The sequence below is a fragment of the Typopeltis vanoorti genome, chromosome 5, assembly GCF_054136105.1.
Source record: "Typopeltis vanoorti isolate ZY-2024b chromosome 5, IOZ_Tvanoo_1.0, whole genome shotgun sequence".
Taxonomy (NCBI): domain Eukaryota; kingdom Metazoa; phylum Arthropoda; class Arachnida; order Uropygi; family Thelyphonidae; genus Typopeltis; species Typopeltis vanoorti.
The window spans coordinates 107830056-107842190 of NC_143553.1; the positions used below are offsets into that span (position 1 = coordinate 107830056).

The following is a 12135-nucleotide window of genomic DNA, read 5'->3' on the forward strand; positions in this document are numbered from 1 at the left end:
TGGTGACCAGAGAATTTACAGAATATATCTGCAGTTTCTAGATGCATATCTCCCCTCCTCAATAACATGAATAACTTATTAAATTTGTTTTAATTGAATAATAGATCTTGTTGGATATTAAAACATAAACGCTTTAATTTCAGTTTCTCTCATTTTTTTTATTTCTTCATCAAAAAAAAAAGAACGAATGCTGATGCAGTACAGAACTACAAGCGTTCTAAGTACGCGAATTGCAGAAAACCTGAAGGACAGAAATAATGAACATTTCAAGTTCACTGGATATTGCTACAGGTAAATAGGTGATGCTGCGAAAAACATTGGTCACGTGATTTCTGTTTGTGTGCGTTGCGTTTCCAATACATGATGGCGCCAAAGTAACAAGCCATGCTTGACAGAATGGCTGCTGTAATAATATCATTTTTGGACTGTTTCCAAGATAGCTTTCTTTCTGGATATTTAAAAAATTTAATATTATTTATTCTTAAAGTTAAGATAATGCAATAAGATCTCAAAGTAAGTAATCTCTCGCTACCAATAAAATAAAGTAATACGTGTGCTGGTTATCGTTTCTAGGTTAACTACCCGAAATAGCCCGAAACGTTTTAAGTAAGATTAGAAGCATCCGATTAATTGTATTATCATCGTGTAATTAATTGTTTTGTGCGTGTACCTTGTGGTTCGTAATACGTACTGTTCAAATTGTTTTAGTGTTTTAAGTTCTGCATACTGCATTGTACCTAGCGGTATAAAATTTCCTGTCTGTCTGTTTCTCAGAGTGTACATAAACAAAATATGAAAAATTAAGAAAAAAAAATGTTATGTCGAAGTGCCATCTAGCGATTTCCTTCAAGACTTTTACGCAATGGCGGTAGTTTGGAGGGTGAAAAGCAGACGAACAGTTTAGTGAAAAGTATATTTTATTAAAAAGGAATGATTCTTTATGAATCTCATGCAGAAACTATTTATTAGAACGTCATTTCTTATCATACTACGTTGAACACGTGGAAAGCATGTACAGCTTCATTTCTAGCGAGTTTATTGCGGGACGCTTTGGTAAATATTTGAAATATTTTGCACTAGGTGTGCTACTTTGAAAAATAACGGTATTTACTGCTAATGTTTGTAATAATTAGTGTTAAGGCCAATTGTAATCTAACATGTGCCAGTTTGTTTACTGATTATCGTCCCCGCGTGGGATTTAACATTTTCATCAGACTTATGCATGTGTCATACTGATGTATGGAGACCAACGCATTTCGTAGTTTCCTCAAATAGGATATTTTCGGTACATTTCTTCGAAAGAGAAATAGTATAATTTTTTCGTAGTTTGCAATACAGAAAATTCAATGCCTCATTACACTTACATTTTTTTTTAACAAATATGATTACGTTTCGTTTTGAATAGGAACCTGAAATGTATTAAGTAATATGTGAGTATATTGCTTAAGGTGCTACATCTTTACTGGTTTAAAAACATTAGTTCATTTCGGTGCTGTTTTGTTTTTATATCGTTAGTTACCAGAGGTCTATTTACACAACAACAAATATACAGTACTTGTTGTATATTTGTTGTTGTGTACAACAACAACAAATATACAGTACTTTATATGCTATTTGTGTGGCTTGCAACAATCATGACACTTGGATACCAGTCATAGAAGGATATTTACCAGAAAATTTTAAATTCATTTAAAATTTTTACAATGAACTTTCATAATATTCAGGTTCACTGTCCAATTCTTTAGGAATGATGACAATATTTAATTTAAATATTTAAATTACTTTAGGACTGTTATACTTTTGATTTGAGGATTCCAACAAATTAAAAATGTTGAACATAATGATTCTAGATAAAATGCTGAAAATATTATTCATAAATTTCTGAACTATTTTATAGCTTGCTTTATATTCAAAACTTTAACAGTAATATAAAAGAAATATCATCTAGATAGTTTAGAGTATTTACCTAAATGTATATGTCTGTAGATCCTCTGTAGCTCAGTTGGTTTTGTTGATGACCATTGGTTGGAAAGACGTGGGTTTTAATCCCATCAAGGATGCAGTGAACATTTAATAGACGTTTTTAGTTTGAGTTAGCCAGTCTCATATCTGGGTGGCATGGTTTTTTTTTTTTTTTCCTCTCCTGGAAACTTGGGCTTTTCATTTTTCATTTCATAGAAACAGACAAACCAGCCAGAAGAACAATATACAGGAATAAGGATTAATCACCTTATTCCATCAGATCTCAATTCGAAAACCTGCATGTGGGTCTATGCATAAGCATAAGAGGAAGATGTGCTGAAAGGAACTTGTGCATAATATTATGATATTATAGAAATGATGTTTTTTATATTTTTAAAATTTGTGAAGTTATGAATGCCAATATATTTTAAACAAAATGTGTGTATTAATGAAGAGCTGATTTTAAACATATATTTTCATCCCCCCCCCCTTTTTTTATATTCCTAATGTGTTTGAAATAAAATGCAAAATAAATCCTCTAATGCATTTTTTTTTTTTTCCCTATTGGGGATGGAAATATTGATTTAGTGTTTCCAAGGTGCAAGGTCTGATAGTTAAGATTGAAGAGATTAAAGGCTGCACCTTAAAAATTTGGATGGCTCTGCAAGAAGTTAAGGGCCTTAAGTTGTGATGAATGAAGAGTTGAAATTTAGGGGAAACATTGCAGGAGATGAAAGCAGCACACAGGATTACTGTAATAATGATTGGGTTGGTGAATATATCTCTTTGGGTAATGACTGATTATGGAGATGAACCCTGGTAGTCTTATAAGGAATGAGATATCATATGAAGTTAGGGTAGAAGCTGTAATAAACTTTAAACTTCTAGAATTCAAGAATGAATGTTAGAGGTAATAGGAAATTTACAACAAAATACATATTGGCATATATTAACCAAACAGTAAATAAATGTTGTTGTTGTGTGGGATTCCTCCAATTTTCCTTATCTGTCCCTTAGGACTGGTTGAGCCCTCCAATGAGGGATTTTTAAGTATGTATTTTTTGACTGTAAATCCGTGTGCATTCAAGCAATAAATAAATAAATAAAATAAACATAAAATACATAAATAGATGTGGAAGTTAATTTTTAAGTATCCAATCCATGCATTAGTATTATCTAACAAATAAAGATAACAAAAAATGTCAATGCTATAAAAATGAGAAACCAATGAAATCTATATTATAATTTTTCTTTAGCCCCAACAGAATTGAAGATATACACCATTGATGTATGAAGCATCAGAGATGGAGCTAGCAGAGGAATTACAGATATACTAATTGATGATACTAAAGACAAAGACTAAAACAGGTGAGATCTTTCTAATTAATAAGATGATTTTTTCAGTCACTAGGGATCAGTGAAAGGAGGGCATAACTGCAGTATTCAAACTAAATGTGATGATACCTGTTCAATGGGAGCCACTTTCAAGTAGAGTTACATTGAAATGGGATTATGTGACTTATTTCTGTTTATGGTTGGTTCCACTATAAGTTATTAAGAAGCAGGAGAAAAAAAGATGAATTTTTCAAATCATTAGACAATTGACATTAAGGAAAAGCTGGTTCTCGTTGGAGACATAAACAACAGAGTAGAAAATGAATCTCAAATTTAATAGAAAGAAGTAGAGATGATAATAATATTGCTAAGCACCAGCTGAATTTTTGCTCAGGACATCTACTCTCATTACTGACATCATATTCCAACATAAAAATGTGCATAAATTACATAAGGAAAACCTACAGTGAACAAGAAAAGCCTTATTGATTACATTATTTTTAATGTGATATCTTCAAATTACAATGGCAATATCTTCACCAGATTTTTGATGGCAATATCATCAGATAAAAATGAAGTTATTAAGAAAGAACTTCCTGATATCTTCATTTTTAATCTGACAGCCAACAACATCAAGAAATTGGCATTGTTAGCAATGCCAATTTCTTGATGTTGGTTTCCAATGTGTGAATAGAACTAATCTAAGATGGTATGGTCATGTAAACAGAATAGGAGAGAAAAGGTTAGCAAAACAGGTGTTTGATGCTAAGATGGCAGGAAGAAGAAGATTGAGGTAGATTGGCATCCTAGAAGACAGAAATATAAGTTATGACACTATTGGAGTACTGACAAGTGACAGACTAATTTGAAGAAAAATTGTTGATAGGGGATTAGTAATAATCTAAACTTAATCATGTGGTACTATCATAGTATCTTTGTACACCTCTTGAGGGTACATATTAGAAAATCAACAAACTTCAGATTAGTGTGCAATGACTTATTTGAACCAATCTCTATACACAGATATATATAAATCTCTGTACACAGATGTACAGGGGATTTGAAACAGGAGATTAGTAAAAAGCGATTATCTAGTTTTGAGTAGTGAAAAGAAGAAACCACAAAAAAGAAAAAATCCTGATTAGCAAATTGTTAATTTATTTTCATGGTATTGATTACACACAGAATGATAAGAAAATAATTAATATTTATTAACTTATCAGCTGATATATCATTGGTATTATATCCAGCATCCTTTAGAGCACAAGAACAGTTTGTCACAGTACACGAAACAACAACAATTTGGTATAACAGTGGGACTTGTTTCAAAAAATTGTAATATCAGCTATGCACTATATTTAAACCATATCTCAAATTGGCAGTTCTCATCTGTTCAGCAAAGGACAAACTCTCTTCTTTATCACATCCAGGAGTTTATGAAGTGTCCTGTTCTTGTGACCTGACTTACTATGGACAGACATGAAGAACTATTGCCATCCTCCTTGGTGAACATAAAAAAAAATACATCTGGCACTATCGTTATGGCAAATCGATACCCCTTCACACAGGATCAAATGGAAGAACACAAAAGTGTTACACAGAAGTCATAAGTTAGAGAGATTGTTTTGGGAATCAACAGCAGCTTTAAAACATACTCCAAACCTTAACAAATATGGCTGTATAAATTTACCAAAAATCTGGGAGACAGTCATTTTAAGATCTAATTAATACTTATTTTCTCTCTTTTTTCCATCATAGAGGGTGCCTAATCAGACTTTAGAAAAAACCGTTAAAAGGAAAGAATAGAAAAGATAAATATCACAGAATTGTAAAAATATTTTCAAGGCCACTAAGAAAGCAAGCTTAGAAATAAATGGAACAGCACCAAAAAGAATTGGTGATTATGAATGTGATATAAAAGAGGAAGACGATATTTTGGAAGTTTGCGGTAATTACTTTGAAAATGTTTTAAGTAAGGCAACAAATGATAGTAAAGTACTATAAAATAACCAGAGAGAATGTAGTCATAAATACACTACACTACTTGAGGTAGTAAAAGCAATTATTAACTTGAAATGTGGAATGGCAGGCCATATATTATTATTATTACCCATGACCCCATGGAGTCAAAGACTCATCTAGGTGGTCCTTTTATCATACACACACAGCTCATCATACCATGCTTTAAACATACTCAAATTCTCTGCAGACACCACACTCTCAAGCAAGGCATTCCAATCATTCACAACTCTGCATGAAAAAAACCTGCTTCTCACTTCCCTACTCACACCCTCTTTATACAGTTTCCAGGGATGACCTCTGGTTCTTCCCTGATCCCCCACTATTTTCTGTAGAACCTCTCCAGCATTGATCCTCTAACAATCCCATAATAACTTTTAGGTCTCTATCATATCTCCCCTCTTCCTCCTGTCCACCAGACTCTGCAAGTTGCATCTTCTCAATCTTTCCTCATACTCGACATTCCAGAGGTTAGAAACTACTTTAGTTAGTCGCCTCTGGACCTTTCGTACATCTCTTCATCCTTCTGAAAACCAGGTAACCAAACCAGAAATAGTCAAATATTCAGGTGTTAAAATTACAGTGATTGTTTTCCATAATTCAAAAAAGTTTAAATCTCAAATCATTAGAGTAGAGCTCTCATCATACCTTTCTATGAAAAGGAGAAATAAAACTGAACATGAGAATTATAGAGACACTTCTGTACCTGAGTGTTTTAAGGATGATGTATGCAAGCATATTTTAGAAAAATCTTTGAAAGGTAAATGAATTAGGAACAAGCTGATTTGGTCCCAATAATGTTTGTCAGTATTAGATTTTTACTATTAGTTGAGAAATCTGAAATTATGAGAATATAATGATTTCCATTGATCTTGAAAAGGCATATGCATGCTATGGAAGGAACTCTTCAAAACACAAACAGTGTGGTATAAGCACAACATTATAGAACAGTACATGGCTTTCATTTAAGTTCAAGTCAACAGTTCAGAATTGAAAGTAGCATAAGAACATGATTTAATGTTAAATCAGGCATAAGGCAGTGTTATATATTATCTCCATTTCATCTTGTGCATAGATAATGTTATAAAGGAAAGTGATATTATAACCTAGGAGATATTAAACTCAGTTCTTTACTCCATACATAGAGTTTTTTTAATAATAACATAATCTTTTTTTTATATAATGAAACCTGTGGTGAATTCATCACAAAAAAACCGCAACGATGTTCTTACTATTCCTAAAGTATGGGAAATTGTCATACAAAATTGTGTAAAATAATCTTTATATATGTTAATTATTATTATTATTTTTTTTGTTCAGTTATATTTTTAATTTACTTCTATAACACGTTACTGCATGCATATTGAGATTACATTGTAATCATGCGCCCTAAACTGTATGTTATTCCTAGTATTGTTAAAAGTTACCACTGTGGTTAGTACGTGTGTTTGTGTTTTTTAGTAATAACATAATCTGTTATTGGAGATCTCACTCCATGAACCATATATATCATATACCTTAAATTTACTCATTTGCATATGACCTTCTGTCCTGTCAATACATTTTACTCATCCGTTTCTCTTCATGTACAAAATTTCACTCTACTCACCATGTTCTTATACACCTTTCAAGGATGTTAACATTTTTATTCCTCCTCTCTCTCTCTCTCTCTCTCTCTGCTGTTTGAATAATTCCTTCCACATTAATCTGTTAAGATTTATTGTATTCCATGTTTGGCACAATGTTAATCTCTAAATGTTTCCAAGAGTAGAGAGTTGCATTCTATGAATTTTATTACGTTGAAGGTTTAATGACTTTTTAGTAGGTAAAAGAAACAAATACTTCATTTCCAATATTTTGTCCCTAGTTACTAAGACATTCTGATTGTTACTTTGACTGAATGAGATTAACTGGGAATGAAATATTAGTAATAAAGTATTTGCTTGTTTTACCTGTTATGATAAACAATTAAACTGTCAAAGTAATATGTATAGCCAGTACCTAAGTCTAAATGCACTTTTAAGTGAATTTTCACAGAACAGTTGCAACCCAAAGCATTTCTTAACAACAAATATACAGCATTGATTAGCATAAGCACAAGAACATGGCATGTACCTTAGAAAATGGAAATCAAAGCAAGTGATTACTACTTCTCTTCTAGTCTGATGGGTGTTTAAGTAGAAGGAGGGGGTGCTTGTAGAATGCTTTTTACCTGCATGTGTTAACCTTGTGAAGAAGTTTATAAGTATCATTGTAATGATGTTGGTTTGCTTGTGGTATGAATTAGGTACAGGTGGTGATAATGCATAGAATCATAGCCACTAGACCTGCTGTTCTAGACTATGTATGTTCCTTCGTTTTCCCAATTTTATAGTATACCACCTTCCAAAACGATAATGTTTCTTATCAGTGATTACAAATGTGATTTCTTTTGTAAAAAATTACATCACAACATTGCACTGGCTAGCATGAAACTCCTCACATAAACTTGGAATGCAGGACTGGAGAATGGCATGGTCTCTTCATCAGTGGATTTTACCGATGTGTTAGAGCAGTTGGGTACACTAACTTTCTACCAGAATTAGTAGAAAAGCTCTCATGACACATTAAAAGTTATTATTTTGTTTTGTATATCTGCATGTGTCCCAGAGTATATTGTGCTTTTTATTTTGTTACTGTGCTTATCAATTTTCTGCAATCACCAGATACACTTCAATATGGCAGTTGCCTGTTAATAGTATACTTTTTCCAAAATATTTGAATCTCACAGCTTATCTCTTTCATGCCTACCTTAGCTATCCACTTGACTCCTGATATACAGTTGTACATTGTCACATGTATTTTAACATTTCCTGTGATTTGTCAGTCTTTCCCCTTATCATCCCATGATATATCATCATCATCATGTCTCCTGATATGTACCCCTAAGAGGTGTTCAGGTAACTTGACAGCACTACATGATTAAGTTTACATTATTATTAATCTCCAACAATTTTTGTCCAAATTAGTCTATTACCTGTGAGAACTGCAGTATGTCATATCTAACATTTCATGCTTCTAAAGCACTTCTGATTGAGTCAATATACCTAGACCTTGCTCTATCTTTCTCTGGGTCTCTTTCTTGCCATCTTGGCATCAAACACCTGTTTTGCTTATCTTTCCTTACCCATTCTATTTAAGTGGCCATATCACCTTAGAGCTCTTATGACACATTCTCGAATGCTAATAATGTCAAATTCCTTTCTAATATCTTCATTTTTAATATGATTCTGCCACTGATGCCATCGGTTCATTCCCCTAATTTTTCTCAGAACCCTCATATCTGTGGGTTTATAGTCTTTGATCAAGTTCTTTATTTCTAACCCAACTCTCAGATCCATAACTTAAAAAACTGGTTTGAACACTGTCTTGTATACTACTAGTTTGGTGTTTTGGTTAATTTTTCTTTTATTCCATATAAATTTATTCAGCTGGCTACCCACCTTACCAGCTTTGCTTATTCTGTTGTCTATTTCCAGATTTAACCTGGAAATAGACTCTTCACTAAAAACAGTACCTAAATAGCTGAAATATTTCACTTGTTCTACAGGATCTCCATTCAGAATGCAGCTGAAATTTTCTATGCTCCTGCCTGTTTTCATAGTTTTGGTCTTTTTATTGCTGATTTTCATGTCATATTTGTTACAGCTGTTATTCAATTTAGTTAGAGAATCATGGAGATTTGCGCTAGATGTGTTTAGGAGTACATCATCTGCATAATGCAGAGAGATATGTTTGACATCTCCAATTCAAATATCAGGCCTAATGTCACTTTCTTTCATAATGTGATCCATATAGATGATGAATAAGAGTGGGGATAATGTGCATCCTTATCCTTCTCTTACCCCTCATTTTACATCAAACCGTCTTCCTGTATTTCCTTCAATTCTAACTGCTGACTGACAACTTAAATATAGACTATGTATTGTTCTGTTATAATGTTCCATTCACTCCATATAATTGTAGTGTTTTGAAAAGCTTTTCTCTGGGTACCTTGTTATGTGCTTTTTTCTAGATCTACGAAACTTCTTAAATACAGATCCTCATCATATTCCGAGGATTTCTCAACTATTTGTCTTAAAGTGAAAATCTGATCTTGACAACCTATATTTGGCCTGAACCAACCTAGCTTGTTCTTCTCCAAGTTTATCTTCCATAATCTTTATCAACCTCTTTTCAAGTATGCTTGCAACACCTTTTTTTTTTTTTTTTTATAGATGGGCACTATGAAAGCTCTGTTCCAATCATTGGGAATTTGACTCTCTGACCAGACCCTCTGAATTATGCAGTGTAACCACTGCAGATCTTTTATACCTCCATATTTCAACATTTTGAGTCGAATATTATTTACTTCAGCTGCCTTTTCACATTTCAAATTTGTGACAGCTTTTTCTACTTCAAGTATTGCTATGTACTCTTTGCATTCCTTTTGAAAATTTTTTATGGTTCTGTCACTGCTTGGTTCGCTTAACAGTCTTTCCAGGTAATTACTCCAGACATCTAGGAATCTTTATCTTCAGTTTTTCATTACCTTTATCATCTTCAATTCCTTTTACAGTACTCTTTTCTTCATTTCTAAGTTGTTTTTTTTTCCCCATAGCCTCCAGAACATTTTGTCACCTTCCTAATATTTATTTTCCACATGTTTACTAAAGTCTTCCCATGACGTTTGTTTAGCTACTTTTGCACATAGCTTAGCTCTCTTGCATTTTTCTCTGTATTCTTTTAGGACATCTGCTGGCTTATTTGCTAGAAACTTTTGGTATGCTTTCTTCTCTTCCAGGATTGTGTCTTTAACCTCTTGTGTCCACCATAGTGCCCTTATTTTTCTATCCATGCAGACAACTTCATCACATACCTTCCTAGCTGATTCAATCAACTTCTTCTTCAGTGTTTGCTACTGAGACTCCAAGGTTTGTTTATTTTCAGTTTGTTTGATTTTTCTTCAATAATGTTTGTATACTTAAGTCTACAATTTACCTGTAAAAGGTGTTCAACTTTAATTCTTTTTAAAACTTTCTTACATACTATTCTTTTCAATGTGATATCCATTTTTATCCTGCTTAGTGCTAAGTCACTTCCAATTTCAAATCCTCTGTGCACTCTTGTATCATGAACCAGCATGATGATATCACTGTCAACAATGACGTAGTCAGTGAGCTTTTCTTATTTCTTGTGTCTTCTCTCCATGTGAACTTGTGCACATCTTTATGTCAAAATGGTGTTAGTAATGACTAGTCTGTGTCCTGAGCAGAAGTCCAGTAAATGCGTGTCATTATTATTAGCTTTGCCCCTTTCTTCCAAATTTTCCCAATATGTTTCTATTTGTCTGATGAGATTCATTTCCTACTCTGCTGTTTAGGTCTCCAACAAGGACCACTTTTTTCCATTTTCTTTATGTTGGCTGCTTGTTCTAATCACTCAAAAATTCTTCCACTTTATTAAAAGAACCTGTGGGACCATAGACACAAATAAGTTTCATTGTCCATCTCCCCATTTTGAGATTTGCCCACATAACGCTTCTTGAAACTGACTTACATCAAGAAGTTTATCTTCATGTTTGATATTGAATGCTATACTTCCCTTCCTTGGTCATTATTGCCTGAAAATAACATCTTGTACTTATTATATAGTGAGATCTCCCCTGTTTTTGTCTACTTTGTCTCAGTAATGCCAATTATGTCCACATGGTACTTTTCCAATTCTTCTGCAAGTTCGATTTCCTTTCCATTAATACTCTGGGTTTATTCTTCTTCTTCTTCTAGATGATGAGTTGGAGCTTGTTCCAGTAGCTGACTTCTCACTGTTCACCTTGGTTCCCTGATGAAAACAGCTATAAAAAAAGATATATATATATATATATATATATATATATATATATATATATATATATATATATATATATATATATATGCTGAGCAGCTTTCAATAATCATTCATCCCTTACTTTTTTTTTTTATCATATGCACATATGAAAGGATGTGCATATGATAAAAAAAAATTTGGAGCTGTATGGTCATTGGATGTTGACTGGCAGCAGCTCTTGCTATTACTGTCTTGAATGAGGAAGAATGAATGGTAGTTAGTTCTGCATAACATTGCCTGTGCAAGTAACTATAGAAGAAAGATAGGTTAAAAAAACAAATGTTATGAGAGAGTGATTGAAGTGAATTTCTGCAAAGAGAGAAGGGAGGTGCAATTAATTGAATTGCCCTATTCTTTGAGCAGTCTTTGAGATTTTGGGTGCACTATTCCAATGTTTGAGCAGTAAAAATATTTCATGATTGGATGAATTTGAGATTTATAGTGTTAGAACTTGTACAGTTGATCAGCAGTCTTCAGCAGAAAAGTTTATGCTTCTTGGAGACTGAAGAAGCCTCCAAGAAACTTAATGTTGAGATATGGGGGAGGTGTCAGCCCAGTAAGAGAAGTCTTATTATTATTAATACCAGACCTCCATGGAGTCCAAACACTCATTGTGAGAGGTACACACTGCTACACACAAATCTGATCAAACCATTCTTTAAACTCGTTAGTGTATCTACATTCAAAACACTGTCAGACAATGCATTCCACTCACTAACCACTTTCCATGCAAAGAACTGCCTCTTATACCTTGCTCACACCCTCCTCATACAGTTTCCAGGGATGATCCCTTGTTCTACCCCCCCCTCTCCTTTTCTATGAATAATTTCTTCCATGTTAGCCCAGTAACAGTCCCTTACCAACTTAAACATCCAAATCTTATTCCCTCTATGCCTCCTATTCACAAGTCTTTGC

General features: G+C 33.2%; 1 protein-coding gene across 4 annotated transcripts in view; it reads left to right on the forward strand.

Annotated features, from left to right (window-relative positions):
• Positions 1 to 374: 374 nt before the first annotated feature.
• LOC150106713 (PHD finger protein rhinoceros-like) overlaps positions 375 to 12135 on the forward strand; it is a 397154-nt gene continuing 385393 nt past the window's right edge. The window contains exons 1-2 of one of the 4 annotated variants that reach the window (XM_090392660.1): positions 375 to 513; positions 3219 to 3330. The gene's annotated coding sequence lies outside the window, so the exon portion shown is untranslated. Of the gene's footprint in view, positions 514 to 881; positions 1054 to 1152; positions 1286 to 1339; positions 1431 to 3218; positions 3331 to 12135 lie in introns of those variants that run through there. The other 3 variants (XM_090392659.1, XM_090392661.1, XM_090392662.1) reach the window with 3 other exon arrangements.